Below are 9,187 nucleotides of genomic sequence, written 5' to 3'. Positions count from 1 at the left end.
CGCCTCCGCCCTCGCCGCCGCGGCTCCGCGCCCCGAGGCGCCGCCGTAGCCCGTCGCCGGTGCTGGCGCGCCCGCACCCGACCTTCCCCGAGCCCCGGCGCCTCCTTCCTCCTTCGCTCCGGCCGCTGGCAGCAGCTCCTTCTCCGGCGAGCTCGAGGTCAAGCCGAGCTCGATCCCGAGCCAGTCAACGCCCGCGGGTTGACTTTCTTTCTCCTCCCGAAATTTTCCAAGTCTGTGATATTCTACATTCTGTTGCATACTTCCTCATGGCATAACTCTCTGCATATAACTCCGTTTCACGCGTGTGATATAAGGAAATGTTCGTCTCATGATGCTCTACATTTTGTTCAATTACACCATGTTCATTTGAGTCGATCTTGATGCCCAAATCTCTGGTGCAAGAGTGCTAGTTGCTGTTATCTGTTGTTACTTACCAGAACATGAGGATTTGTTATTTTTGTTGCATTTAATCTGTGCATCTTATGGGCATGAGCTCTACATGTGTTTTGATGTATGCCATGCCATCTTTACATAGGTGTATGCCATGTATTTTTGTGATCTCTGTGGTGACTAGCACAAGCATGCAAACTAGGCTCCGTAATGTTTCTGATTTCAGGGACTTAGTGTTTTCTCTAAGTCTTTGTTTGCTGTTATTTTGTTGCCATGTAAACTTGATGCTACAGAGAGATTCATGCTCATTTTGGAGATGTTCAGTAAGGATGTTTTGTAGATATTGTTGTATTTGATCCATTCCTTCCATTTCTTGTAATTATGGAGTGCCATAGCATGACTCAATCTTGCTCTACTTTTGCTATAAAATATTTCTGGCAGATTGTTAACATGATATTCAATTTGCCAAGCTTGTTGTAGTTGTTTCATGCATGCTATGTACTTCCTCTTGCCATGGATAGCTTCATAAATATGCCATATTACTGTAGGTATGCTTGTTTTGTCATGCATTTCTTTGTGGTGAGTGCATCAAGCTCACCAAGATGCCTGCATATTATTGTTTCTGCCATGCTCTGTTTTCTGCCAAGTCTGAAACCTGTTAACAAAACTTGCTATGTTTACATGGTTGCCATCATATCTTCTGGTCCTTTTTGGCTTATGGTCAGTAAGGTATTTTTGTCATATGAATTTAGTAGAATACTTCCATGCCTTTTTTTGCCATGTTAAGTTTCTGTAGCATGTTGATTTCATGCTATGAACATTGCTACCTGATGCTGTTTCTGCCATGTCCAGTAATTTCTCAGTCTGTGAACCTGTTATCTTTTGCACTTTTGCCATGCCTGTCTGAACCTGCTGTAGTGTGAACTAGCCGTAGCTCAGTGTTCATCTTTTGTCAAGCATGTCTTGTAGATTACTGCCATATGCTTTGTTGCTACGTTGGAGTGCTGTAGCCTTGTTACTTGATGCATTCTAAGTGCTATCATGCTGTTAATTGCAGATTCGTGTCGTTCTTGTTTTGCTTGCCATTTCCAAACCGTGCATCCATTTCCGGTGATCTTTATATCGGTTTCGACCGAAATCATCTCATCTTTCCAGTGGCATGCTTGGTTTGCCAAGTTACTGCCTTGTTCATCATTTTCCTTCTGGAGCAGGCATATGCATCGCATATCATATCTTGCGTATCATTCATGTATTGCATCATGTTGCTTGTGCATTTCCCGTGATTGATTGTGGTTCCATTGCTTGTGTTCTTGCTGTGGGTAGATCCGGGAGACGGGTTCGTGAACGAGGAACCTGTTGAGTACGCTTACGAGGATCAAACTTTCGACAACTCTGAGAACCTTGCAGGCAAGATGACCACCCCTCGAAATCACTTCTATCTTTGCTTTGCTAGTTGTTCGTTCTATTGCCATGCTGCGCTACCTACCACTTGCTATATCATGCCTCCCATATTGCCATGTCAAGCTTCTAACCATCCTTTCCTAGCAAACCGTTGTTTGGCTAAGTTACCGCTTTTGCTCAGCCCTTCTTATAGCGTTGCTAGTTGCAGGTGAAGTTGAAGTTGGTTCCATGTTGGAACATGGATATTTTGGGATATCACAATATCTCTTATTTAATTAATGCATCTATATATTATGGTAAAGGGTGGAAGGCTCGGCCTTATGCCTGGTGTTTTGTTCCACTCTTGCCGCCCTAGTTTCCGTCATACCGGTATTATGTTCCTTGAGTTTGTGTTCCTTACACGGTTGGGTGATTTATGGGACCCCCTTGACAGTTCGCCTTGAATAAAACTCCTCCAGCAAGGCCCAAACTTGGTTTTACCATTTGCCACCTAAGCCTTTTCCCCCGGGTTTTCGCGAGCCCGAGGGTCATCTTTATTTTAAATCCCCGGGCCAGTGCTCCTTCGAGTGCTGGCCTAAACTGGGCGATGTCCGGCGCCCCCTGGGCAACCAGGGTCTATGCCAACCCGACGTCTTGCCCATCCGGTGTGCCCTGAGAACGAGATATGTGCAGCTCCTATCGGGATTTGTCGGCACATTCGGGTGGCTTTGCTGGTCTTGTTTTACCATTGTCGAAATGTCTTGTAAACCGGGATTCCGAGACTATCGGGTCTTTCCTGGAGAAGGTTTATCCTTCGTTGACCGTGAGAGCTTATAATGGGCTAAGTTGGGACACCCCTGCAGGGTATAAACTTTCGAGAGCCGTGCCCGCGGTTATGTGGCAGATGGGAAGTTGTTAATATCCGGTTGTAGAGAACTTGACACTTGACCTTAATTAAAACGCATCAACCGCGTGTGTAGCCGTGATGGTCTCTTCTCGGCGGAGTCCGGGAAGTGAACACGGTTTGAGTTATGGATGACGTAAGTAGGAGTTCAGGATCACTTCTTGGTCATTACTAGATGACGACCTGTAACGCCCATGATGCGGCTATATCTCCCACGTGTCGAGGCAGGACTTAGAGGCATAACCGCATTGTGGTTTTGTCGCAAGAAGGGTCATCTTCACACAATCCCATGTAATGAACAAGAAAGGGATAAAGAGTTGGCTTACAATCGCCACTTCACACAATACATAAATAAGTCATACATCAATCAGAGTACACACATAGGTCCGACTACGGAACCAAAACAAAAGAAGACAACCCAACTGCTAGATCCCCGATCGTCCCAACTGGGCACCACTACTGATCAACATGAAAAGAATCATAGTAATGAACAAGATCTTCATCGAGCTCCCACTTGAGCTCAGCTGCGCCACCTGCACTGGTCTCATCGGCACCTGCAACTGTTTGGAAGTATCTGTGAGTCACGAGGACTCAGCAATCTCACACCTGCGAGATCAAGACTATTTAAGCTTATAGGAAAGAATGGGGTAGGTGGTGAGGTTGCAGCAGCGACTAAGCATATATGGTGGCTAACATACGCAAACAAGAGCTAGAAGAGGAGCAGAGGAACGGACGTGAACTAGCAATGATCAAGAAGTGATCCTGAACTCCTACTTACGTCAAACATAACCCAGAAACCGTGTTCACTTCCCGGACTCCGCCGAGAAGAGACCATCACAGCTACACACGCGGTTGATGCGTTTTAATTAAGGTCAAGTGTCAAGTTCTCTACAACCGGATATTAACAACTTCCCATCTGCCACATAACCGCGGGCACGGCTCTCGAAAGTTTATACCCTGCAGGGGTGTCCCAACTTAGCCCATTATAAGCTCTCACGGTCAACGAAGGATAAATCTTCTCCCGGAAAGACCCGACCAGTCTCGGAATCCCGGTTTACAAGACATTTCGACAATGGTAAAACAAGACCAGCAAAGCCGCCCGCTGTGCCGACAAATCCCGATAGGAGCTGCACATATCTCGTTGTCAGGGCACACCGGATGAGCCAGACGTCGGGTTGGCATAGACCCTGGTTGCCCAGGGGGCGCCGGACATCGCTCGGTTTGGACCAGCACTCGAAGGAGAACTGGCCCGGGGGGTTAAAATAAAGATGACCCTTGAGTCTGCAGAACCCAAGGGAAAAAGGCTTAGGTAGGCAAATGGTAAAACCAAGGTTGGGCCTTGCTGGAGGAGTTTTATTCAAAGCGAACCGTCGAGGGGGTCCCATAAATCACCCGACCGCGTAAGGAACGCAAAATCATGGAACATAACACCGGTATGACGGAAACTAGGGCGGCAAGGGTGGAACAAAACACCAGGCATAAGGCCGAGCCTTCCACCCTTTACCAAGTATATAGATGCATTAATTAAATAAGAGATATTGTGATATCCCAACATAAACATAATCCAACATGGAGCAATCTTCATCTTCACCTGCAACTAGCAACGCTATAAGAGGGGCTGAGCAAAAGCGGTAACATAGCCAAACAATGGTTTGCTAGGAGGGGTGACAAGGTTAGGGGCTGACATGGCAATAAGGGAGGCATGATATAGCAAGAGGTAGGTAGCGCGGCATAGCAATAGAGCGAACAGCTAGCAAGCAAAGATAGAAGTGATTTCGAGGGTATGGTCATCTTGCCTGAGATCCCGCAAGGAAGAAGAACGAGTCCATGAAGAAGACAAGCGGACGTTGTCGAACGAATCCTCACAACTCCGGAAAGAAACCGAAGCTCACGAGAGAAGCAACCCGGAAAGAAACAAACAACATAGTAAACAACCACCACATACACATGGCATGATGCAAAAACAAATATGATGCATGTCCGGTTTAATGAGGCATGGCATGGCAAAGTGCAACAAACAACACTACAAATTAAGTGGAGCTCAATATGCAACGAGTTGCATATTGATGAAACACCACATACGATTATTTAGTTCTCTCTCGGTTATGAACCCAACAGTATTAAATGTTGATTAACATGGCAAGAGGTGAGACATAAGTAAACTACACATATTAGGCAATTTAAATGAGGCCGGAACAACAAACAATAATTCCAAAAATCCTCATGTCCATATTTTAGATTTGGTACTGTTCTGCCATAAACGCAATTTTAATGTTGTTAAACAGCAAAATAGAGTGCACCATGTTAAACTAGGCATTTTTCCAAGCAAGTTACATATATAGTTTAATTAAATCCGAGTTACGGTTAATTAGTTATGAATTAAATCATTTTAACATGGCATTTATGCAAATTTAAACAAACAGCATTTTAAACATTTTTAACATGGATGCAAGCAGCATATTATGGAACTAGATGCGATTCTAGACATTTTACATATATGACATGTTTAATTTGGATGCATGGATAATTACTTATTAACACTTTAATATGATGGCATTTTTCTGTAATTATGCATGCACTGGAAGATGATAGACCAACAAAGCAGAATAAAAAAACATACTTGGGCCAGAAGCAACGCAGTGCATCGGCCCAGAATGGAATCGGGCCCAAGCGGCTGAATGTGTGCAGGCAAAAGAAATGGTAAAGAGGGCAAAAATTGGGGCGCCTGGGGCTCTAACACAGGATCTCTTGTCTGAATGCCAGCTGAGCTAGCCAACTCGGCTGTGCCTGAGCTTGTGACAGAAATGAGGACACCATCTTACTTGAGCCAACTACAGAAGGTCGAGCTTTTGGAGCCATGGCTCACGGAGATGCTCGCCGGCGACGCAAGCAAGCAAAGCAGCGGGCATCGACGCTACAGGACAGCAGCGGGCGTGCGGAAACCTGTGTGGGTGCGGTTGTGCGAGCGGCGGAGCAACGGCATGAGCAAGGGCTCGAGAACAAACTTAGGCAAGAGCAGAACAGAGGAAAAACAGCGACGTGCACGAGCACGAACTCGAGCCCGAGGTCACGGCCATGGCGGCCGAAACCAGCGACGCGACGAGGCATGCGGGTGCGCGGGCGTGCGGAGGGCTGCGGGAGGAGTCCACAGCGTGAGCCTCGAGAAGAAGCTCGTCTCAGGCCACGACGAAGCGCGGCGAGGAGAAGCCGGGGCAAGCAGCAGCAGGATCTGTTCGAGCACGAGCATGGCTCGGCTCGGGCGACAGCGACGCGAGGCAAACAGCGAAGCTGCCGGGAGCGGTGGCGAGCAGGGAGTGGCACGACAAGGCGGCGTGTGCTAGAGATGATTCAGAGCGGGGGCGAAGTGCGAGGAACCACGGCGACTACTGCAACTACACAACAAAATTCAGAACTCGTCGGAGCACCGAGAACACGAAGATGGCATGGATCTAGCGACGACTCCGACGATCGAATCGCGATGGAAAAGAGCAGGATTGGATTTGGGTATACCTAGTATACCTGTGACATGAGGATGCGGCCGAGGACGCAGAACATCGACGGATAGGAGGCGAGAAACTCCGGTGGACTTGCTGTCCGTGAAGAAGACGAAGTAGATGACGAAGAGGACGTCGGGGAAGGCGTCCTAGGGCTCGGATCGGCGTCAGAACAGACTCGGGGAGGCACTGAGGTGCTCTGGGTCGACGGTGGGGAGGCCGGCGATGCTCCTACTCAGGTGATGAGCTCTTGCTTGGGCCGGCCATGGTGGCTGCAAGGGGGAGATGGAGCGGGGAGGAGCTGCCCTCCTGGCTGGCGGCGGCGGAGGAAACGCGGGCGAGAAGGGGAAACCCTAGGGCGTGGCTGCTGGCTTAAAAAGGAGGGGAGAAGACGGCGCGACCTCGGCGTCCGTGAAACTCACGGCGCGAGCGCGAGCGCTCTGTCTCTAGAACAGAGACGGCGACGCAACGGGGCAGGTGGTCGTGAACAGAGTCGGGCCAGGCGGGCTGCGGTGACTTGACTGGGCTGCAGGTGAGGGGAAAAGGCCCAAGGTGCGCTGCTGGGAGATCCCTTCCATTTTCTTCTTTTCTAAAACTTTGAATCTCCAGGTTTAGAAAAAGAAAAATCCAGGGAGTTTTGAGAAGAAATAGGCTAAGAACAAAATATCCATGGACACCAGGAATTATGCAGCATTTGAATAAAAATGCTCTGGTAATTTTAAGAGACTGCAAATTCAAACAAGTTTGAAAATAATTCAAGCTTGAATAAATCCTTAGCCCAACCAAAACACTTCCAAAGGACTTGAAAACTGGAGGAGGTGGTCTTGGCATAGTGTAGAGAATATAAGAATATAGTGGACATTAATCTGGAGCAGAAAAAGCCACTAGAGAAATAATTGAAAGAAAGGGAAACGGATAAGTTTGGATGGGATAGAAACTTGGGTGAAACCAAGTTGAAGTTGAGCAATAAGTAAAAGAGAAAGGATCAAGGACAAGAAGAAGGAGTTGTAATGCACATGAATAAGTAAAAGGAAACAAGCACAACAATAATATGGAGGCGAATGCATGATGCAAAAATGATAATAATAAAAACAAACATCACAAGCAAGCAAGCAATCATGAACATGATGGAAGCAAATGCACATGGATGGAATGCACAAAATGAGAATAAAAGATAACACAAGCATGATGATGCAACAATTTATTAAGACAATCATGGCAATCCATACATGGCAACAACAAAATAAATGGAAGGCAACTAGAGAATCGGTCTCGGGGCGTTACACGACCGTTCCTTTGCTTCTCTTCTCGCTCTCTTTTGCGTATGTTAGCCACCATATATGCTTAGTGCCTGCTGCAGCTCCACCTCATTACATCATCCTTTCCTATAAGCTTAAATAGTCTTGAGCTCGCGGGTGTGAGATTGCTGAGTCCTCGTGACTCACAGATTCTACCAAACAGATGTAGGTGGCGACGATGCCAGTGCAAATGATGGGATCGACCTCAAGTGGGAGTTCGATGAGGAACGTGGTCGTTACTATGTGTCTTTTCCTGATGATCAGTAGTGGAGCCCAGTTGGGTCGGTCAGGGATCTAGCATTTGGGGTTATCTTATTTTCATTTGGATTTTGACCGTAGTCGGTCTATGTCTCTATTTTGGATGATGTATGAATTATATTTATGTATTGTGTGAAGTGGCGATTGTAAGCCAACTCTTTATCCCATTCTTGTTCATTACATGGGATTGTGTGAAGATGACCCTTCTTGCGACAAAACCACAATGCGGTTATGCCTCTTAGTCGTGCCTCGACACGTGGGAGATATAACCGCATCATGGGCGTTACACGAGGACTGTACGTGGAGAGGCTGACAGCTGGGTCCACGGCCGCAACAAGGAAGTGCCTCCTTATTACGTGCAAAATAATTATTCCTCCACCTGACAGCGGGGAACCACCGGACGGGCCACCGTATTTCGTGAAAAAAACGTTTCTCCCCTGACTGCTGGGACCCACCAGCTACATCTTCGCACGCAAGGAAGTGCATGATAGTCGAGACCCACCTGGTCGAAGCATACGTGGCGTTGTCATTCTGGTCGCGAACGTGTACGTACATATATACTAGTGGATGTAGAGGCGCGCACGTGTCGTAGTAGAGGTGCGCACGTAGCATGTACACGTACGTACAGCGGCCAGGGTGCAAGAAAGAAAATACGGCCACGTATGTGTACATACGGGCGGGGTCTCGAACGCCTACTCGCGCATACGTACGGCCAGGGCTCGTGTACATGGCTGGGTCGGAATGGAGAAACAACGTCGTCGTCGTGTTCATGGGGAGGCAATGGAATGCGTCGTGTTCATGGGGAGGCAACGGAATGCGTCCTGTTCATGGGGAGGCAACGAAATGCGTCGTGTTCATCGGGAGGCAATGGAACGTGTGGGAGCCAACCGGCTGGGTCGGAACGGAATGCGTGCTCGTGTTCATTGGGAGGGCTTGGACGGAACAGGCGATGGAAAGGAGGCCTGGCATACCGCAAAACGGAGGAAACGGACCTCCTATGTTCGGAATGGGGTCCTGTTGATCGGGAGGGGTGTGGCGTACCGCAAAATGGAGGAAATGGACCTCCTATGGTCGAAACGGGGGTCCTGTTGATCGGGAGGGGTGTGGTGTACCGCAAAACGGATGAAACGGACCTCCTACGGTCGAAACGGGGGTCCTGTTGATCAGGAGGGGTGTGGCGTACCGCAAAACGGACGAAACGGACCTCCTACGGTCGAAACGGGGGTCCTGTTCATCGGGAGGGGTGTGGCGTACCGCAAAACGGGACTCCACGGGATATTGTTCATCTCCACCGTCGACCTCCTCCAGCCTCCACGGGCTACCGTCGACCTCCTCCAGCCTCCACGGGCTCCTGTTCATCCAGCCTCCACCGCGCGCTACTCCACCGGCTACTGTTCAACCACCCCTCCACGGGCACCCCTCCACCGTCTACTGTTCATCCAGCCCTCCACACCACGGGGTCC

Source organism: Triticum aestivum, chromosome 3D (genome assembly GCF_018294505.1).
Source record: "Triticum aestivum cultivar Chinese Spring chromosome 3D, IWGSC CS RefSeq v2.1, whole genome shotgun sequence".
NCBI lineage: Eukaryota > Viridiplantae > Streptophyta > Magnoliopsida > Poales > Poaceae > Triticum > Triticum aestivum.
The sequence above is the reverse complement of the archived record's forward strand: the minus strand, read 5'-3'. Positions refer to the sequence as shown.